Raw genomic sequence first — 22636 nt, 5'->3', positions numbered from 1 at the left:
GTCTGGACCCTGGCCTGCCTTTAAGAGTCCAGGGCTGTGGCTGAGACTCTGCCCCTTCCTTCTTACTCGCTATTGACTCTGACACAGAACTAAAGAGATCTGAACCACCCCAGTATCTCCACTCCCAAATGAAATTATTTCAGAAGCATCACCATGTACATGAACTGATAATAGCAATGTCCTAGCCTCTGGCCAAATAACAGCGTAGGCTCTGCATAAGATATCAAAACTGATGAGTAACACCTGACACTCACCCCTATATACTATTTATTTTTTGAGGTCATCAATACAATGCGTTTTATATTCCTAAATGAAACTTAGCACTACATTTTTAAGGTAATGATTTAAAATTCTAAGAATTCTTGGCTGCCCTCTGGGAAAGATGTATACTGGCTCTGATCTCTAATCCAAATTCAGAAAACAACATTCAAAAGGGAATTTCTAGGGGCACCTGAGTGGCTCAGTCATTTAAGCATCTCCCTTCGGCTCAAGTCATGATCCCAGGGTCCTGGGATCGAGTCCCTTGTTGGGCTCCCTGCTCAGTGGGGAGTCTGCTTCTCCCTCTCCCTCTGCTGCTCTCTCGCTCTCTGTCGAATAAATAAACAAATAAAATCTTTTAAAAAAAAGGGAATTTCTAGACCCAAAGAGATAAGTTTATAGTTGGCAAGGGCCATGCTTGCTTAATTTGCTTTATATGCTAAGCAGAGAAGGTCACAGAACCTTCTGAAGATAAAAAGTAAAAGATACAGCATTTAAGCAATAAAAAATGTCTTGATGGTCTTTCCTCTGTTGTTTTACTCTATAAAACCACAATGTGAGGAAAGACCAAGGATACCCAATGTGAGCCATATCTTAGCATCCTTCAGTACACCTGCTATATTCAAGTCATTATAACAACCATTGACTTTTCCTTGCCATCCTGTCCCATAGTGGTGTCTCATCCTACAGAGCCTTTTTTTTTTTTTAAGATTTTATTTATTTGAGAGAGAGAGAGCACAAGCAGGGTGAGGGGCAGAGGGAGAAGCAGACTCCCCACTGAGCAGGGAGCGTAATGAGGGGCTCAAACAAGATCTTGGGACTCCAGGATAATGACCTGAGCCGAAGCCAGACGCTTAACCAACCGAGCCACTCAGGCACCCTGTTACAGAGCCTTTTTTTTTTTTTTTTTATTTAACCGATGTAGAACAGGTTCAAAAGGCAAACTCAAACAAGAAATTCAATGTTTTATATAATGACTGCTTCACTGTATTAAGCGCATGGTCTCACAAGATAACTGTTTTTGTTTTGTATTTTCTACTGCATCGTACTTCTTTAAAAAACTAATACACACTCGTCCCTATTTTTCAGATAATATGGGGTTAAATACATAAAAAATTAAGATAAAATGACTATTTGAAGAGCCACCCAAACCAGTTTTATTACTTAATAATTACGGTCTCCACTTGGAAAAAACACACCATTCACGTTAAAAAGTCTTTTTTTATATTAATATTCTAGCTAATTTTATTATTTATTAAAATTAATTGAAGCAGATACCAATACAATTAAAGCCAAGTAAACATGAAAATTTTTAAGTACCTCATTGATCTGATTTTTTGGTCTCAGGTATAATGTCACAAAAACTATTATTAGGAAAATGCAAGGCTTTCTCTCTCTCTCTCTTTTTTTAAAATAAAGATGTATCTATTTATTTATTTATTTATTTATTTTAAAGATTTTATTTATTTCTTAGAGAGAGAGACAGCCAGCGAGAGAGGGAACACAAGCAGGGGGAGTGGGAGAGGAAGAAGCAGGCTTCCCGCTGAGAGGGGAGACCGATGTGGGACTCGATCCCAGGTCCCTGGGATCACGCCCTGAGCTGAAGGGAGATGCTTAACGACTGAGCCACCTAGGCGCCCCTCAAGATGTATTTATTTGACACAGAGAGAGAGAGAGAGAGCACAAGCAGGGGGAGTGGCAGGCAGAAGGAGAGGGAAAAGCAGGGTTCCTGCTGAGCAAGAAGCCCAATGCGGGGCTCAATCCCAGGACTCCAGGATCAAGACCTAAGCTGAAGGCAGACGCTTAACCAACTGAGCCACCAGACGCCCCGGAAAATGCAAGGCTTTCAAACAAACACCATAAACCATTAAAAAAACAAACCCTAAATGATGACACTTTGGTCTCCATAGTATTAACTGTATCTCCAAGACTCCTTACCTGAGAACTGATCTAGGGATTAGACACATGCTGATCTAGGGATTAGAAAAAAATGACCATTGAATGTGTATGGCTTCTGTGAAAGGCTTGAATCCAAGCCAACATGTAAGGATTAGGAACTACTGTCTAATCAACTGGCCATCTGAGTCCTCTTGACTGCCGTATCCTTCCTTTTGGCTGTTTGCTATATAGCCATTTTACGCTATTTTTTCCACAGCTTGTTGACATGTCTCTTAATAGAATTAGAAGGTGGAAGAAAGAAGGTAAATGCCAACTAATGCACTTTTTTTTTTACCCTGTATAATTTTGGTAAAAGACTTGGCAGAACCAGAGTTATTTGTTAACCAGAATTAGAAAATATAGTTAAGATTATATGAAGATTTTGGGGCGCCTGGGTGGCTCAGTCGGTTAAGCGTCTGACTCTTGATTTCAGCTCCAGTCAAGGTCTCTTATGAGATGGAGTCCCGAGTCGGGCTCTGCACTGTATGTGGAGTCTGCTTGGGATTCTCTCTTCCTCTCCCTCTGCCCCTCTTCCTACCCCCTTCCCTCTTTTAAAAAAAAAAACAAACTACAAAACTATATGAAGGTTTCTATTACCTGTTCTAATATCCCTCTCCTTGCCAAGCCTTTTTTAAAAAGTTGATGGATTATCTGCAGTTGTATGAAATAAGGTATCAACAGGTTATCAACAATTTGACAACCTTAAGTGGACACACACTCTGTACCCCCAGGTACTGCTTCACAAATGTAAAATATGTGACAAGGATATACAGTGCAACTTTCCTATAATAACACAAGGATTGAAATCAATAGAATAAATATTTATTTACTGAATAAATATACATTTGTGGGCAGAATAAACCCATCAATAAAGGACTTACTAATAAATCATAGTACATTCATTCAATGGCATTCTTCACGGCTGCTAAAAAGAATGAGGTCTTCTAAAAGCACTGATATGGAACGGTCTCCAGGACATACTAAGTGAGAAAGCAAGGCAGAGAGCAGTGTGTACAGAACACTACCGTTTGTTAATATATGCACACTTATCCTTACTTTGTGTTTGGTGATGTGTGGAATATCTCCGCAAGGATACAAAACAAACTGGTAACTGGGTGCCTCCGGGGGAAGGAACCAGGCGGCTCTAGGTAAGTGAAGGAAGAGCTCTCTCGCTCTGTTCCCCTTATATCACTCTTGTACTGACTGCAAATATTATCTATTCAAAAATTTTTTTAATTTTAAAATTAAAAAGGAGAAGAGAGCATAGACACCAAAAATGCCGCAGTCCCACCCTGGGGCCTCCTCCACTAGGGACCCTGAGGCCTGTCAGTCCAGTCTTCTAATCTTCAGGGGTTGATAACCTTCCTGGAAGCCACCACCCTTCTTGCCCCATCTCAGCACGTGTTTAATAAATAACCCAAATTTCTGGTTCCAGTTAAGACACAGTCAGTCCATTTCACCCTCTCACTCCCACTGAATTCCACTAAAATCCGTAGATGGAGCAACTCCATGCATTATCTGATGACTGAAAAGTAACTGATCGCCAGTGTACTGGGATAAGAAACCAAAGCTCGAAATGCCATGAAATCAACAGAGAGTTTTCCTTATTCCTTCTTCTGGTATCTTCTGGACTGAACCCAAATGCAGCCCAAATCCAGAACTGTGAGCCAGGTGCACACAGGAAGAGCTCCGAAAGAAGACCTCCATTTTTGGTGCAGAAAACCAGGAGAGGGAGCCCCTAAAGGTCAAAAGAAATAGAGGAAATATCCTGATTTTGTTGGTCTCTTCTGTTCTCTCCTGCTCTACCCCAAAACAAAGAGGCAGCAGTGGCAACGACAACAGCAGCCAAATAGGAAAACCTTTTCTCTGACCTGAGGAACTGCAATCCCAGGAGCAGAGAGCACATCCCCATTGTTTTATTTTCTCTCTCTATTCCCTTGCCATTTGATTCTCAGAGAAATGTAGTCACAGGAAGTTCAAGGTAGAGCAGAAAGTTAAAAAAGTCTCAGCTTTCTAGTGAGAGGAGCAGAAAGGAGAATGCTTTGAATCTGGAAAGTTTGGGAGAACAAGAGGAAGAGAAGGGAGCTCAATAAGGCTGTGCGAGAACTCCAGGGCTCATCCCCAAGCTGCACATGGCATGTATCTGACCCTTAACACATAACAAAGGCCTTAACAAGTGATCTATGGGGTATATCATTGCCAGTTCTGAGACTGGCCACTGGCTGGTACACACACAGAACAAACACAAATGGCACTGCAAATACTTTGAAAATTGAAGTTACTAAACCCCAGCCCATAGAAGACAGGTAAGCACTTACAGCCTGAACCTAACCCTAACTAGATTGACTGCCTGCTAAAACAAACAAGCAAATAGAAACATTCTCTATAGGATTTACACAAAACCCAAAGTTTCACAACATGATATGCAAAATGTCCGGGATACAAATTCAAACTATACAAACAAACACAAAAATCTCAACATCTTGGGGCATGAGATTGACTCAGTTGGTTAAGTCTGACTCTTGATTTTAGCTCAGATCATGATCTCAGGGTTGTGAGATTAAGCCCTGCTTTGGGCTACCTGCTTAGCATGGAGTCTTCTTAAGATTCTCTCCCTCTGCCCACCAACCTCCCCCCACCTTGCTCTCACTCTCTCTCTCTCTCTCAAAAAAATATCTGAACATCTCACAAGGGAAAAGACAATCAACAGACACCAACCCCAAAATATAAGAATTACCAAATACTGTAAAGCAGCTATTATAATCAAGCTCCAAGAAATAAATGCAAACACTCTTGAAGTAAATGGAAACATACATAATCTCAACAAAAGAACAGAACACACACACATGCACATGTGCACACACAGGAACCAAAAGGAAAATTTTAAACTAGAAAATACAATAACAAATTTTAAAATTTGCTGGATGGGCTCAACAGTATAATTAAGATGACAGACGAGTCAGTGAATTTGAAGATGGATCCAACAAAAATTATCTAACCAAAGAAAAAAAGATTGCAAAAAACATTAACAGAACCTCAAGGACCTACTAGATAATACACCTAACACTTACATCATCAAAGGCCCATAAAGAAAGGAGAAGGAGTGTGGTGCAGAAAAAATATTTGAAGAAATAATAGCCACGAAGTTCCCAAATTTGGTAAAAGACATAAACTTCCACATTCAAAAAACTCAGTGCATGGCAAATTGGATAAACTCAAAGAAATTCTTGCTCAATGAAAACTAAAACAAAGAAAAAATCTTGAAAACAGTCAGAAAAATGATGCATTACCTATAAGGAAACAATAATGTGAATGACTGGATGGTTCATGGAGGAATAGAAGGCAATGGAACAAGATTTTTACATGCTGACAAAACAAACAACCGTCAACCAAAAATTCTATAACCAGAGAAAATATCCTTCAAAAATGATAAGCAAATAAATTCTCAGATGAAGAAACCCAAGAGAATTCATTACCAGCATATCTGCCCAAAAAAATGCTAATGGGAATTTTTCAGGAAGGGAAATGATACTAAAGGGGAACTTAGAATTTCAGGAAAGAAGAGCAATAGAAATGGTAAATATCTGAGTAAATGTAATAGCCATTTTTACTCCTCTTAAGTTCTTTAAAATCTAAATGATGGTTGAAAGCAAAAATTATAACAATGTCTGACGATGTTTTCAATGAATGTAAATGTAATACATACGACAATTACAACATAAAAGGAAGAGGGTAAAGAGGTAAATCTAATGGTGCTAAAGTTTCTACATTCCACTCGAAGTAACAAATACTAATTCTAAGTACACTGCTTACTTAAAAATGTATATGGTAATCCTCAGTCAAAATTAAAACAACTATATAGAGATAGTAAAAAACTCAATAGATAAATTAAAATAGGATACTAAAAAAATATTAAAATAATCCAAAAGAAGGGAAGGGAAACAAACACAAAACAGAGAGAGCAGACAAAACAAATAACAAAATGGTAGACCTGAATTCAAAATAGTAATTATATTAAATGTAAGTGGTCTAGACACATCAATTAGAAAAGAGATTGTCAGAACGGACTTCAATTAAAAAAAAATACACTACATGCTGTTTACCAGAAACCCACTAAATAAAATGATATATATATTTTAAAAATAAAAGGATGCTAAATGCCATATGAATTGGATTATGGAACAGAAAAAGGACATTAGTAGAAAATCTGGTGAAATCCAAATAAAATTCTGTGGTTTACTTAATAGAGTACTATACTAATGCTAGTTTCTTAGTTTTGATAAATGTACTAAGTAAGGTTATACAAGATGTTAATATTAGGGAAAGCTGGGTGAAAGGCAAACAGGAACTACTTTTAGAAATCTTTTACTAATCTGAAACTATTTCAAAATAAAAAAATGTTTAAGTAAAAGGGGGAAAAAAATACATGAAAAAATGAATCAACAGGAAACTGGAGTGGCTGATATTAATATCAGACAAACTGGACTTCGAACCAAGGAAAATAACCAGGGGTGAAAGGACATTAAATAATGATAAAAGGTTAATTCACTAGAAGATATACAATCCTAAATGTATATGCACTGAACAAAAGAGCCTCAAAATACATGAAGCAACAAGTGATAGAACTAAGGGAAAAAATGGACAGATCTACAATGACAGTTGGATATTTCAATCTTCCTTTCTCAGTAATCAACTGAAAAACCAAATAAAAAATTATCAAGGATATCAAAACATAAAGTTGTGCACCTTAAATAGACACAATTCCTATTAGTCAATTACAACTCAAAAAAACTGAAAAAATAAAAAGGTAGAATACAATGTTGCAATTAAATAATAATTAAATCACATTTTTAGAAAAAAAAAGAGAGAGAAGGAAAAAAGTCATACAAATGAACAGCACCATCAACCAACTGGATATAATCAACATTGACGGAACATTCTACCTAACAACAGCAAAACATACATTCTTTTCAAGTGCCCATGGAACATTCACTAAGACAGACCATATCTTGGGTGATAAAATAAACCTTAATAGGAAAGTACTGAAATCATATAAATTAGTATGTTCTCTGACCATAATGGAATTAAACTAGAAATCAATAAAATACTCTAGAATATCTCACAACAACACACTTCCAAATAATTCATTGGTCAAAAAAGAAGTCTCAGAATAAAAATTTGACATATCAAAATTTGTAAAATACAGTCACAGCAGGGTTTACAGGGAAAATCACAGTATTAAAAACTTATATTAGAAAATAAGTTCTCAAACAGTCTAAGTTGCCACCTTAAAAAAGAAGAGAGAAAATTAACTCAAAGTACACAGAAGGAAGAAAATAAATATAAGAAAAACAATATAAACAGAAAACAATTTTTAAAAAGAGCCAGAAAAACAATAGAGGAAAATCAACAAAATTAAAAGCGGTTTTTTTAAAGATAGATAAAATTGATAAGCCTCTACCTAAACAAATCAAAAAGAAAAGAATGAATATACAAATTATCAATATCAGGAATGAAAGAAGAGATATCACTATAGACCCCCCACACGTTAAAAGGATAATAAGGAAATAATATATACTATGTACATAAATTTCACAACTTAGATGAAACGAACCAATTCTTTGAAAGCCGCAAAGCATCAAAACTCACCCAAAAAGAAATATACAACCTAAGTTGTCCTATAATAAAGAAATCTAATTTACAGTTAAAAACCTTCACACAAAGAAAAACCTAGGCACAAATGCTTTCACTGGAGAATCCTACCAAATACTTAAGAGAAGGAATTCTATACGTTCTATTCCAAAAAATATTAAAGGAAACACTTTCTAACTTATTTTATAAGACCAGCATTATCTTGATACCAAAACTAGACAAGGACAGCACAAGAAAAACACAAAACCACGGGGGCGCCTGGGTGGCTTGGTTGGTTCAGTGGACAACTCTTGGTTTTGATTCAGGTCATGATCTCATGGGTCATAAGATCGAGCCCCGTGTTACACTCTGTGCTCAGCAAGGAATCTGCTTGAAGATTCTCTCCCTCTGCTCCTCCCCCAACTTGTGCTCTCTCTCTCAAATAAATAAATCTTTATTTTTTTTATTTTTATTTTTTTTAAAGATAATTTCACTCTCTACTCTGGTTCTTTTTTTTTTTTTTTAAAGATTTTATTTATTTATGTGACAGAGAGACAGCCAGCGAGAGAGGGAACACAGCAGGGGGAGTGGGAGAGGAAGAAGCAGGCTCCCAGCGGAGGAGCCCGATGTGGGACTCGATCCTGGAACACCGGGATCACGCCCTGAGCCAAAGGCAGATGCTTAACGACTGCACTACCCAGGCGCCCCAAATAAATAAATCTTTAAAAAAAAACACACCAAAAAAACTACAAACTGATAATATTCTCATGAACACAAATATAAAACTCAACATATTAGGGGCACCTGGGTGGCTTAGTCATTAAACATCTGCCTTTGGCTCAGGGCGTGATCCCAGAGTCCTGGGATCCAGCCCCGCTTCGGGCTCCCTGCTCCACTGGGAGTCTGCTTCTTCCTCTCCCATTCCCGCTGCTTGTGTTCCCTCTCTCGATGGCTGTCTCTCTCTCTGTCAAATAAATAAATAAAATCTTAAAAAAAAACCAACTCAACAAATTAGCAAATCAAATCCAACAATACAGAAGTGTAACACATCACAACCAAGTGGTGTTTACCCTAAGATGCAAGGATAGTTCAATATTTGAAAATCAATCAGTGTAATCTACTCTATTAACAGATTAAGAAGAAAAAAAAACCCATGATCATATCAATTGGTACAGAAAAAGTATTTGACAAAATTCAACATCCAATCCTGAAAAAACTCTCAGCAAACCAGAAATAGAAGAGAACTTAGCCTTATAAAGAACACCTACAAAAACAGCTACCATCATACTTAGTGGTGAAAGACTAAATGCTTTTTCCCTAAGAACAGGAAGAAAGCATGAATATCCACTCTCACCACTCTCATTTGATATCCTACTAGAAGTCTGTAAAGTCTATAATAACAGTGGAAGAGAGAAAAAATAAAAAGCACATACATTAGAAAGGAAGAAATAAAGCTGTCACTATTCACAGATGACATAATTGTCTCTATGAAAAGTCCCCAAAATCTATAATAAGGCTCCTAGAACTAATATGTGAGTTTAACAAGGTGGTAGGATACAAATTCAACATAAAAAATTCATCATATATCCTAAGAATGAATTAGAAATTGAAATCTAAAATAAAAACATTTACGATAGCTAAAAAAATAGCTAAGGATAAATCTAACAAAACATGTACAAACCTATATGCTGAAAACTATAAAACGCTGATGAAAGAAATCAAATACGGACCTAAATAAATGAAGACTTACATAATGCTCCTTGATTCAATATACGATATAGTTGAGATATATATGCTTAAGATTCTCTCTTTCTGGGGTGCCTGGGTGGCTCAGTCGTTAAGCGCCTGCCTTCGGCTCAGGGCGTGATCTTTCAATATTTTAAAAATTTTAAATGTGAATTTGGGTTCATACAAAAACCTATACACAAATGTTTAGAGAAGTACTATTCACAATTGCTTGAAATTGGAAGCATTTCAAATCAAATACCCTTCATCAAATGACTGGATAAGCAAACTGTTACATAACCATGCAGCAGAATACTACTTACAATAAAAAAGAACAAATTTTAATAAATATAACATGGACATCATGATAAGTGGAAGAAGCCAGTCTCAAAAGGCTATATAATGGGCGCCAGGGTGGCTCAGTCGTTTAAGTGTCTGCCTTCGGCTCTGGTCATGATCCTGGAGTTCCAGGATCGAGTCCCACATCCGGCTCCCTGCTCAGCGGGGAGACGGCTTCTCCTTCTGCCCTTCACCCTGCTCATGCTCTCTCTCATTCTCAAATAAATAAATAAAATCCTTTAAAAAATTAAATTTTAAAAAAGGCTGTATACTATAGTATGTTTCCATTTATATGACATTCTAGAACAGGCAAAACCCTAGGAATGGGGAACTGATCAGTGGTTGGCGTGGATTATGGGTTAGGGAGAGTGTGACTACAAAGGGACAGCAGTGGGGAGCTTTTTGAGGTGATAGAACGGTTCTGTATGCTGACTGCAATGGTTATATGAATCCACACGTGTTAAAATTCACAGAACTGTACATCAAAACTTTTTCAATTGTACTGTTTGTAAATTTTAAAAGTAACAATAACAAAAAATAACCAAAGCTGTTAAAAATGTTAAAAGAAAAAAATATGTTTGCCATACATGAGCTAGAACTTCAAAGGCTTTTCAAATATTAGTTCTATTGGACTTATTCTTGTGAAGGAAACAGGACCCTATTTGATGATAGTACCCTAATAGGAACATGTTTCCAAATAGGAAAAAGGACCCTGCTCGTCCCAGGGGCACTGTATACTGGCCCAAAGCCACAACTAAATTGCAGGGGTCCTGATACCTAAATTTTGTGCATAAAAACATCTGATACCCTCTTGTCCAAAATGCAGACTAGTGCCCATACTCTAACTCTACAGATCACACTGGATTTTTATAATACCCCCAGATGTCAGCAGTCAGTTTCCACAAACAAGGGTTCTTACTAGGTTCTGTGAGTAAACCATGGAAGGAAGAAAAAAAAACTGGAAAAGCCTAGACAATTCAACATCTATAAACAGAGGCAGTACCTAAAAGGAGCTGATGGGTCTGTAATCCCAGCTAGAAAAGTGACACTGCTTTCTGGGGATGATTATTTTTTTCCTGAGATTTTGCAACAAATTGTACTGAGTGATACATGTATGGCTCTTACAAAACAAGCAAAAAACCGTTTCTCTGGGCATTATCCTGAGCAAAGATAGGGCTCTAGAGCAGAGCCCAAGCAGGCAAGTAAGTCACATTCCCTGGTGTGACCGCTATGCCTCACCACTGGGAAGCGGCAAGGCAGCCTGCTAAGGAGTGGGAGGTGAAAGTGGTGGCAACTCCCACAACCCACAAGGGATAAGAGAAACCGAAGACTTACTAATGGTCAGGAAGGAGCATGTGGCAAGGAACAAAGCCTATCAGTCCCCAAGGGTCAGGCTGGATGTATTCTAATTAAAATTAAAGGTGGAAAACACTTGGACCTAATTAATAACACATCTTCGATACCCATTCATCACACAAAACACACTTATTTTCTTTGCTCTATAAAACTTCTCAGCAATTTCTAATGCCAAGAGTCTATGATCCCCAAATGAAAGAAGTCTTATTTCTTCTGCACTTATGGCTGAACTTTTTTATGAGTCAGGAAAAAAAAAAGAAAAAAAAAAAAGCTTATGAGGTAGGTGAAATACTCATATGGTCATTCTACTTTGTTTCCCCACTACACTTAATCACTCATTCTGTCCCTTCTTGGGTCTTACACAACCCTCCCCCTCCTTTTATAGAGATAAGGAAGAAGAACTACTACAGATAGAAGGAAAGGGAAAAAAATCTCAAATCTACCAAAATAATACTTGCTGTAGAACATCTAGAGTAATAAAACAGACTGCCAGGGGCGCCTGGGGGGCTCAGTTGGTGAGGCCTCTGCCTTTGGCTCAGGTCATGATCTCGGGGTCCTGGATCGAGTCCCCCGTGGGACTCCCTGCTCAATGGGGAGTCTGCCTCTCCCCCCCCACCCTCCTCCACTCATGCTCTCTTTGTCTCTAATAAATAAATAAAATATTTAAAAAAATAAAACAGACTGCCAGCATTCAGTTAAGAGGTCTTCATGGACTTTCCTCATCCCAGACTACCCTAAGAATGCATACCCAAGGGGCATTTGTTTAACTGTTCTTAATCACAGTTACTTTGAGCATTCAAACTAAAAAGCAGGTACAAACTTATACTGTGATTGCACAGAGAATCTCCTAATGGGGTTACCGTAAGGATGCTTTGCATCCCTAAATAGAGTGCTAAATTTACTAACGTCTTGTACATGGACTCTGTCTGCTCTACTGGTTCCGCACAAACCATGGGGACTTCTGCCAACTGTCTGAGTGCAAACTGTGGCAAATGTTAATGGAATTTGCAAGAACTCTGTAATTTTAGTGGTGAGAAGGAAAATATTAACAAATTAAATGAAAAATTTTATTGCATTAAATTAAATTGCTTTTCTCTTACGTGTATTCCTTTAATTTGCATGTGCATGTCTGATGTTCCAATCACCCTTTATTTTTTTCTTATTCAAAGACCTTTACTGAGAGGCGCCTGGGTGGCACAGCGGTTAAGCGTCTGCCTTCGGCTCAGGGCGTGATCCCGGCGTTATGGGATCGAGCCCCACATCAGGCTCCTCTGCTGTGAGCCTGCTTATTCCTCTCCCACTCCCCTTGCTTGTGTTCCTCTCTCGCTGGCTGTCTCTATCTCTGTCAAATAAATAAATCAATAAATCTTTAAAAAAAAAAAACAAACAAAGACCTTTACTGAATACAAAAGGCTGGAACAGAACCTGAGCTCCCTGAGCATACCCTTTGCTCTAAATTACCACTGTATACTGNACCCTTTGCTCTAAATTACCACTGTATACTGAAGTTGCACATTAGAGCCCACGGACCACTGCCTGGTACCCCAGATGCACCAAGGAAGTTAATGCAAGTCAAGCCTGACATTTTGCATCCACAGCCCAAGGTTCAATACCTGCAAGAAAAAGCAACAGTACTGGCTGATAAAGCCTCTTTCCTCTCTGCTTTCACCTATTAGAATCCCCTCAGTTGCTACCTTTAATTAAGCCTGCAATTTCAAATGGTTTCATGAAGCACACAGAACATAAGCAAATGATCAAAGAAAGCCACTCAATTTCAGAAAGGACAAAACAGTCATCCACCGACCAGGTCTGTGAAAAGGTGCGTAATTCTTGTTTCTTTATACACGAAACTAAAGGTTAGTTGAGAATATCAAGGAAAAAGACCACATGTTAAGCGTCTACAAATGGACAGAATTTAACACTCCAAAATAAGAAAAGGATAGAGATCTACCAAGGTTAAATAATCTTTATCAGTGAAAGAGCACAGAGAATAAAGAAGCAGGAACACTTAGGTTTCCCTTAAAGAAAACTTTAGAAGCTTAAGGGAAATAACTCTCTGCAAAGAAAGATTAAAAATCAGAAATAAGGGTGCCTGCTTGGCTCAGTTAGAAGAGCATCTGACTCTTGATCTTGGGGTCATGAGTTTAAGGCCCACATTGGATGGAGAGATTACAAAGACCATTTTTAAAAAATCAGAAATAAAGATAGCTTGCTAATAACCAAGGTGCTTCTGGACTGGACTGCCAACATGTATTACAGCACATACCTCCCCAGATGTTCTAAATAGAAGATTGTATCTCTGAATTTCAAAATGGAAAAATAATCTTGAACTCCTCCTCCTCCCTTTTCCCCATGTAGTCTTTCATCAAGTCCTACTGAGTCTTCCTATAAACTATTTCTTACATTAGGAAAATATTACTTAAATACATGTGACACACATATACAAAATTCTCTTTTCCTTCCTATCTTCATCACTACAATGCCAGTCCAAGCCCTTGTCACCATCCACGAAAGGCCAAACCAAACAGCCAATTAACTGGATGTCCATTCTGTGTTCTATTCTGTCCTATTTTACACTGCTGCCCAATCCTCCTGATACACTGTAGCACAGCTTTGATGATGTGTCGTTCGGTGCTCCCTCAAAAAGCTTCTATGTTCTCCATGGTCTCTAAGGATAAATGCAGCTTCAAAAATCCTTAATGTTGAGCTATCTCTACCCTATCTTTTGCAGGCTTACCCGCCGGGGAAAAGGAGATGGCATTCTACCCCAGCCCAACTGATTTGTTCACTGCATTCCCAAAATACATCGTGCATTCTCACCTTCTTACTTTGACTCACACTGTCTTACCCAACCATTCTGTAAAGCTCAGTTCAAATCATACTTCTTCCATCACCTTCTCATCATACCAGCTTAAAGCTCTCTTTTCTAAAAAAACAATTTACTTATATTCTATACCATTTATATGGCAATTAAACCCTTTACAGTTGTTGTCATGAACCATTATGAACACCTCTTATTTAACACTTTGTGTTTATAATTTATTTCACCCAATAAATACATTTCTGCAACATAAGGGCTATCTCTACTTATCTTTCAACACCTGTCACAATGCCTCACCCTTAGTTGTTACTCACGAAAATTTTGTTGATTGGTGTGGTCAGAATAGGGGATCTACAGTTCCCCAAAGAAAGCAAAATACCAATAGTTCTCAAGGCCATGTCTTTTTCTATACTTTTTTCATACGTAATTCTCATACAGAGACCCTAAAAAACAACATAGTTGGTAGGAAAGGGCTGCTTTGGCCCAATTAACTTTTTACCTTAAATAAGCCAAGAAATTTCACTAAGAAAAATAAAACATAAGGGATTATCTATATCATAAGGAAAAGAGGGAAAATTGATCTAAGACGATTTCAAAGAAGAGCTCAAATCCCTCAACTATTCTAATAGTCTTTCCTAAAAGACGATGGAAGTGACTGTGTACAGGCCAAGGGGACAGAACGTGCACAGGTGCATATGTACACAGAAAAGAATACAAGAAAAACTGGTAATGACAGCTGCCTTTATGGAGTGCATACTGACTGGGAGACGGTTATAAGATTTAACTTCGAACCTTCTGATTTTTGAACACTGCCTCTGTTAGCCACTCAAATGTAAAGTACATATTTTACAACATAGAATGGAAGAGATAACTTCAACAGTGCCTTCTGAGAAAAAGTTTTTATACTAAATGACTTAGAATCCTTTTTAAAAAAGAGGAAACAAAATAATATTTAAGAATGTTACTAAATTTTTTGGTATAAAGCAAGAAAATACTCTCTAGCTTTTCCAATGCAGGCATCAGATAAAGAAAGCAATTTGTAGCAGAGTTCTAGCAGAGCTAGGGATAAAATAACACTTAAGAAACAAAACACCTTCCTAAGGCTCCAAACCCCATCCAGAATATCAGGCCACAGAGATGCTTCCAAAAGAGTCTGCAAAGGGGAGATAACTCCTTCTATTAAAAAATGAGCAGTTCCCCAAGTTCACGTCCAAATTCCCTTGTCCATTTCACAGCAGTCATTCCCACACTTTCTCAAACTCTGCTCTTATGATTCCTTACACTCCCAATACTTTCTTCTCTATCACAGCACAAATCTTAAAAAATGCCCACTTTCTCCAAGGCATCTTTCCTAGAAACAAGACATTTCGCCTCTTTAGTCTTCGCCAAAATCTTAGGAAATCCAATTGAGAATTCTGTAGCAAATGAGATTTCTGGGTATTCTGACTTCTGAGAAAGCTCCACCGGTCTCATTTGCAACCTGCTCAATTTTTCTCCACAATTTAATAATAATACATAATTTTCTTTTCGCTTAAAAATGTTTTCTTCAGCTTCTTGCTAAGACAAAAAAAGACAGTAGTGAATGTAAAGGAAAAGCCTGTTGCATTATCCTTACTTGAAGAAGGGTTCCTCCTAAAACAAGAAACTGACCATGTAATATATTAAACCCTGTTTATTTACAGGACAGTTGCTCAGTCGAATGAAGGAAAAATGCTATTTCACACAGGCTTCCAGTGAACATTAAGTTTTTGGAGGTTTAGCCTTCAACTGTGAACTACTGAAATAACAAGAGAATAAGAACAGCTGAAAAATGAACTGCCTTTTCATTGATAAAGTAGTTGTGATCTCTTCCTTTATCAGTCACTATCTAAAAATTTAAAGTAACATTTTAATTTTGACTTCTTCCCTTCCCAAGTTCATTCTGGTGGATATGCTAATGATCAAATATCCAAAGTGCAGGAAAAGGGAGGGAAATAAATGACATGTATAATTCACAGCCTAGAGAATCCATCCCTGGATAAATAAGCATTCACTTGTATTTCTCTAACATCCTCACTTCCCAGGAACCCAAAGATTTTACAGCATAAAAACAGCACTAATCAGCTGAACATGAAAAGAGTCTGTTAATATGTCTTCTGGGGAATTTCAGTGCTTTCCACTTCCAGATCCTGGAACATGGAAGGCCTCTCCCTACCACCAACAGTGAATATAAAAGTGCTTCAGGTCCTCCCCCCCCCAGCTACCATTTCAGTCACCCTAACCCAATCAACCTCTCTCAGGGTCAAGAGAGCTTGAGTCCCAAACCTAGAGTACCTCTTAGACCCTTGGGCTCCCAACTCTTATTTTGTTCCACTTTTCTCAATAGGACATATCTCCACATACCCACGGGAAATCCTGACTTTTACACACGTTCACCTTTGCTGTTGTAGCCCAAGAGCCTTCCAGAACTTTTTTCTGCTCCACCCCAAATACCCCTCCCAGCACCAATCTCCAGTATACAGGCCTACACCAATTTCAGCCTTGCATAAGGAAAGAAGTCAGGTGGTAGAGGCCATAATTCCTCTACAGTCCTGGTTATAACTTTTGTTGGCACTATGGGAGCATTTATGAGTAGCTAAATGTATATATTTATGTGCAAAAGAAAGGAAGAAAGATAAGCAGACACCAAGACATGATGACCTTTTAAGAAGTACTTAGGATAGCTGCAGAAACAAAACAGGTGTGTTACTTCAATAAGTGATACATCTTCTGTTCATTTTCCCTCATCTTTCCTGCTTCCGAAATGCTCTCCTTCAAAGGTACTTTTGCCCTCCCTCTGCCTATCCAAGAATCTTTCATTATGCCTACTCACTAAGATATGTTTAGCTACCTAGGTTAATGATAATTTCTTAAAATAAGGCCAAAATTGTTCACGTTACTTCGTTATATGAACATCAGAATATAACACCATTTAATGGGGGAAAAAATCCTTAATCATGGGTCAACCAACCTGGGTAGCCATCTCCACTCCATGACTTAATGGTCCTGTAGCCCTGGACAATATGCTTTAAGTTCTGGGACACACAGTTTGCTCAATTATAAAATGGGTAGAATAATATTTGCCTTACCTAATTCAATCAACTGATAGAAGGATTTTAAAAGTTCTTTTTTTACATTTTTAAAAAGATTTTATTTACTTATTTGTCAGAGAGAGAGAGAGAGAAAGAGCGCAAGTGAGAGCATATACAGAGGGAGGGGCAGGCGGAGGGAGAAGCAGGCTCCCTGCTGAGCAAGGCGCCCGAGGCAGGACTCGATCCCAGGACCCTGGGATCATGACCTGAGCCGAAGGCAGACACTTAACCCACTGAGCCACTCAGGCATCCCAGGATTTTAAAAGTTCTGATAAACAGACAAACATAGAATAATAATTACCAAAGGTAGATGGTCAGCTGTGAGACCTAACTATATGAGACCCATTCAAATAAATCAGTGCAAATATAATGGGAAAACCTAGAATGGTGCTGAAGACAAAAGCAATTCCAAACTTGACAATCACTCATCATAATTAGGATATCCAGCTCAAGGAAGAATAAAGGGGAGCCTCAGTCTTTGGGTCCATTCCACCTTCAGATTCCAGGCTGTAGCTAAAAACAGTTCAGTTGCCTGCCAGCTAGCTGGTCAGTGCCAGAGCATTCCTCTTGGGTAGAGTCCTATTCTAGAATACTTTGGGAATGAATGAGGAGTTACTTTGGTAACTGCATTTGCATGGTCGTGGTGGAGATCGGCATTGCAATTCCACAATAAAACTTTTCTCCTCTTAGACTAGAAATGTCCGTCCAAGTCAGGGTATCTGCAGATCCTATCCTCTATGCAGACCTAAGATAAAGCAACTGTCTGCTTTTCAGACTACTAAAATTTAATACAGTATATATATATATATATATATATATATACTATATCAAATACGTGTATAAACATACACTAAGCTGCTAAATCCCTAGAGGGAAAAGAGCAAATATATATTGAGCTCTATGTGTCAGAAACCACAAGATAACAGAGATTTCATTTAATCCCCACAAACACCCAAACATAGGTATTATTATTCTTATTTTTATAGATGAGAACACTGAAGTTCAAATAGATTAAATAATTTGCCCAAAGTCACAAAGCTAGTAAGTAGCAGAGTTGAGACCTGAACTTAATTTCGCCTAACTCCAAAGCCCGTCCTGCTGCTTCTTCTCAGTGGTGTTGACTATGGCAACCTTCTTGGGTCTTCATTTCCCCTTAATTCCTGACATGGTACTTAACTGTGTCTCCTGACTATGTCTCTATACATTCACAAAGAGATAGGGAAAAATTTCCCAGAAGACTTCCTCTTTGTCTTTTCTTTTCCTGCATTTACTTCCTATACCTATACAGATTATTCTGTTTTAGACTGAATTACAAGCCTAGACCTAAAAGTCTGCCATACCATATTTCAGCAATTAATGTATATCTAGAGCATGAAAGTTCTGTTTCCTTTCTTGTACATTTTAATAGCCATAGTTTTTGAGCATGGTATCATTTTCCAAGCTGGTTCTTGCTGCTGAAAGAGTGTCAGTGCCTGGTACAATACCTCACACACAGCAGGTTCAGAGGGAGAATATTTGTTGATTCGCTGATTAAGAAAAGATTTCTTTATTCCTCTAGTTATCTTGCTACATTTAAATCAAGAGACTACAGGATTCCAAATCTAAGAATGAATTCTTTTGCATTAAAGATAATTTTTTGGAAAATTTAAAAATGATTCAGAAAAAAAGGTAAATTAAATATACCCATCTAGTGTTTAAATCCCTAAAGGACTAACATAGTAGACTATGAACTTAAGAGTTTAAAAGGCTAGGCTTAAAAATACTGTTATTCTGAATAATGTTTGCAAGTGCTTCTTGCCCTCCTACAGGGAAAAAAAAAAAGACTGAAAATATACAACAAAACACAGACAACTGTTTTGCTTAGGAGAGTTAAGACTAAGGATGACTTTTTCCTGGATTTTTTTTTACATGTATTAAAATTATACTGTAATAAGAATGTGTTATTTTCATAATTACAGAAACTGATCTCACTCTGGATAAACTTTGCATCTTTAACACTTTCTGTACAGTGTGGGGTTATTTTCTTTCTCAGATATAATCGATAGGAATTATGTATTTATTAATTCATGACTGTGCCTCCAAAACTTGTTACATAACATCAGCACATTAAAGATAATTATTTTTCTCTCCATTCATGGAATGTTTTTCTTGCTTTAGGTGGATATGTCTCTATCTTTGTATTCTTTTCAAGCAGATGGGGATTTCTTGTATAATTTCTATAGAATATCAATAGGCAATCTTTTCTTGGTAATGAGCACAAGAAGACATCTGGCCTTGATACAGCCCCAAACTAAAGGTCTTTTAAATTTATGTCTGTTATCCTTTCAATGGCATTAAATTACTTTAATCCCAGTGGAGCCCAAATGGAACGAGCTACTTTACGTAGTAGGAAGTTCCCTACCAACGGAAGTATTCAAAACAAAGATCTCCCATAAGGGGATTCCTATGCTGGGAGGCTGTACAGCTGAATTGTATGGCCACCTTCCCCTTCTAGGATTTTAAAATAAATTTTTTGACAAATCTACCCTAGTGATACAATGGATTGCGTACTGGTCTCTGTTGAGTCAAGTCCTTTCTTCAGCTCACTGTTCAAATCAACCCGGGGAAGATTCCCTTCTGATCCAGATTGACTTAGCAAGCTAGCTGATTAATTCTTGTGGAGACCAAATTCCCATACTTATTAACAGATCCTTGCTACTTGAAATTACCGAAATGTGCTAAAACAATGTAGTCAGCAAAACGTCACTGTAGGTCTTACATATGGATCTCTTGCAGCCTGTAAAACACTGTCTCCATGAGGGACGGCCAAAATGAAGAGTTATGTGGGAGTAATAAAACATGACAACTAGGCCTGCAACCTCAAGGATAAACCCAGCTGCGCATGCACACACACATCTACCAGAAAGCCTGCTGATAAGAAAAGCAAAGAAAAACCCAAATGATGTCCAGCATGTGCGCACTTCACGGCAGGGCTGGTCCGGGAACTGTCTTTTTAAGCACCACAGCAAGAAACCAGGGAACTGTCCTTTAAGCACCACAGCAAGAAACCAGGGAACTGTCCTTTAAGCACCACAGCAAGAAACCCTGGTACAAGCCTAAACCCAAAGCTGGACCATGAGAAAAATTTGTTAAAGCTCCCCAAAAAAAAGCAACAAGCACAGTATGGGTGTTTGTTTTTAAGTATGCTATATTCTACTTCATAATCCTTTATTAATTTAAAATAAAATCCTTTAAGTACTTCGATAAAAGTTGACCAAACCCCAAATGAAAACCAAAGGTATATTAAGTCTGCCTCTCAGACTGAACCCAAGAAACCAATATTTGGCCTGCACTATCAGGAACTGCCTTGCAATCTCCACCAGCCCTACTAAGAAACACAACACATTTACACATACCCTAAATCAGATGTTGAGAACATAGAACATGCTCAGAGACCTCCCCAGGGAGAGACTCAATTTCTAGGACAGACAATCTTGCTGAATACCAAACCATCACTACCACCCCCCCTCCCAAGCAATCAAATTCTTTCAGGGAGAATTGAAGGCCTTATGGGTCATGAGTTCCAAAGAAAAAATGCTGCAGTATTTCAAGAACCAGGTTACAGGCAACGTGCTACAAAGCTTTCAGCAGTTTAAGTCTGATTCCCCCGAGATTCCTACCAGAATGGTATCGGATGCTAATGTTCTCCAGCCATTTGCATTACACATCAAAAATATATATATATGTATATTTTATATATATACATATTTTTTTTTTGAGGAAAGAAAAAAGTCCCCCTACCTCCATTATCTTCTAATGCACGTGGAGGAAAAAGAAGTACAGAGAGATGGTGAAACAGGGAAAGCCTACCACACCCGAAATCTCCTTCAGAAAGCTAAGACATCCCCCAGCCCTAACACACCGAAACCTCTCTGAAGGCTCTCCAGGTTCAAACTTGAAAAAATAGTTGTAAAAAGCACTATCCCCCTTTGCTCCGAAAGCCCTCACCCACATTTCCTGCTTCCATTCCTGCTTCTCTGGTGCCCACTAAATTCTCCTCGTGTGGTAGAGTTTGCTCCATGCTAATTATTTCTCCCTCTCCCTGGATTAGCCAGATGCAATGCCAAGTTTCTCCCCCTCCCCAAACAGATGACATTCTTTTATTATGAACACGGATGCCGAGAATTTTAGAATCTCCCGATATAAAATGTATCCCCCCATATTTCAAAAACTGCAGTGTAAGTGAGGAAGAGGGCACAGGGTGGAGTAGTTGGAAGGAATGCATGGTTTGAAGAATCACATTTGTCAGACTGAAAAATGATTCCCACCCCACCCGAGCTCTAAGCTGGGGCATCTGAAGGGGTCTGAAAGCCCCGGCTAACCCCGGGAAAGTTAACTGCCAAGTCTCCACCGGTGGTTGCCGCAGGCACGGAGGGGATGGAGCTGAGCTCTGAGGAAAAATGCAGAGGCTTTGCGGTCCCCCAAGTACCAAGAGAGAACTAGAGAGGAGGGGTCTGTGGAGCTGGGCAGTCCTGCAAGCCAAACGCTAAGCAGCCCGGGGTGCTGATGATTGTGGTTAAGGTGGGGGAGGGAAGAGAGAAAGGAGGAGAGGAACGAGCTCTGCATCGGGTGGCGTAGGGATGGGGGTGGGGGAAGGGGGATATTCTGAAAGTGATGTACTCCCTAATGCAGGAATCCTAGCCTGCCGAGGAAGGTCCCGGGAGCCCCCAACACAGCCCCAGAGCACCATGTCAGGAGGGGGACGGACGTATCCGAGTAAAGGACAGGGGGAGTCCTGGCTGCCCTAAGAACCCAGGAGCTCCTGGCTTCTGCAGCTGGTAACGATCTGGAGCCGGATGGGGGAGAAGGATGCAGTAAGACATGGGGGAGGGGGCAGAGCTGAGGGGCTGCTGTAGGAAGATCCCGACAGCGCTGCCCTTCCCAGTGCAACCCCGTGAGGGGCCCCGACTCTGTCCCGGCCCTTGGAGATGGGGGGAGGGGGGCTGCACCAGGGAAGGGGCGCCGAGGGCAGGCCAACGTGCCCCAAGGCAGCCAAGAGACGAGAAGAGCGAGGGTGTATGGGGGTGGTGGCCGGTGGTCCTCAACTCTCCTCAAGGACCCCCGGTAAACACGGTAGAAGGAAGCAAGACTTCCAAACACCTGTCCAAAACAGGGACAGAAACCCAGCTCCACGGCCCCTCGAGCCCCGCCGCGCACTCTGCGGCAAAGCCCCCGACTGGAGATGGGCGAGCCCCGCTCCGGGGTCCCGAGGCGAGAAGGGGAAGCCGGCGGGCGAGGAGCGGCGCCGGGGCGGGGGCTCCGGGGCGACTTACGGCAGCGGCGGCGAGGGAGGCAACGGCGGCCCTAGCGCGGGGCCCGGGAGGCGCGGTCGGACTGCAGAGGCGCCGAGGCTGCGGCGGGCGGGACTGCGGTGGGCGCCATCTTGGAGCGCTCCCCGCGCCCGCCCCCCGCGCCGCCC

The 22636-nt window shown here is 39.6% G+C and overlaps 1 protein-coding gene across 1 annotated transcript in view; it reads right to left on the bottom strand.

Annotated features, from left to right (window-relative positions):
- Window positions 1–22621, bottom strand: part of SCN8A (sodium voltage-gated channel alpha subunit 8) — a 195503-nt gene extending 172882 nt beyond the window's left edge. The window contains 1 exon segment of the mRNA XM_034645208.1: window positions 22491–22621. The gene's annotated coding sequence lies outside the window, so the exon portion shown is untranslated.
- Between the last annotated feature and the right edge of the window lie 15 nt (window positions 22622–22636).

This window comes from Ailuropoda melanoleuca, chromosome 16, assembly GCF_002007445.2.
Source record: "Ailuropoda melanoleuca isolate Jingjing chromosome 16, ASM200744v2, whole genome shotgun sequence".
Lineage (NCBI taxonomy): Eukaryota > Metazoa > Chordata > Mammalia > Carnivora > Ursidae > Ailuropoda > Ailuropoda melanoleuca.
Note: the sequence above shows the minus strand (reverse complement) of the source record. Positions and strands in the feature narration are given on the sequence as shown.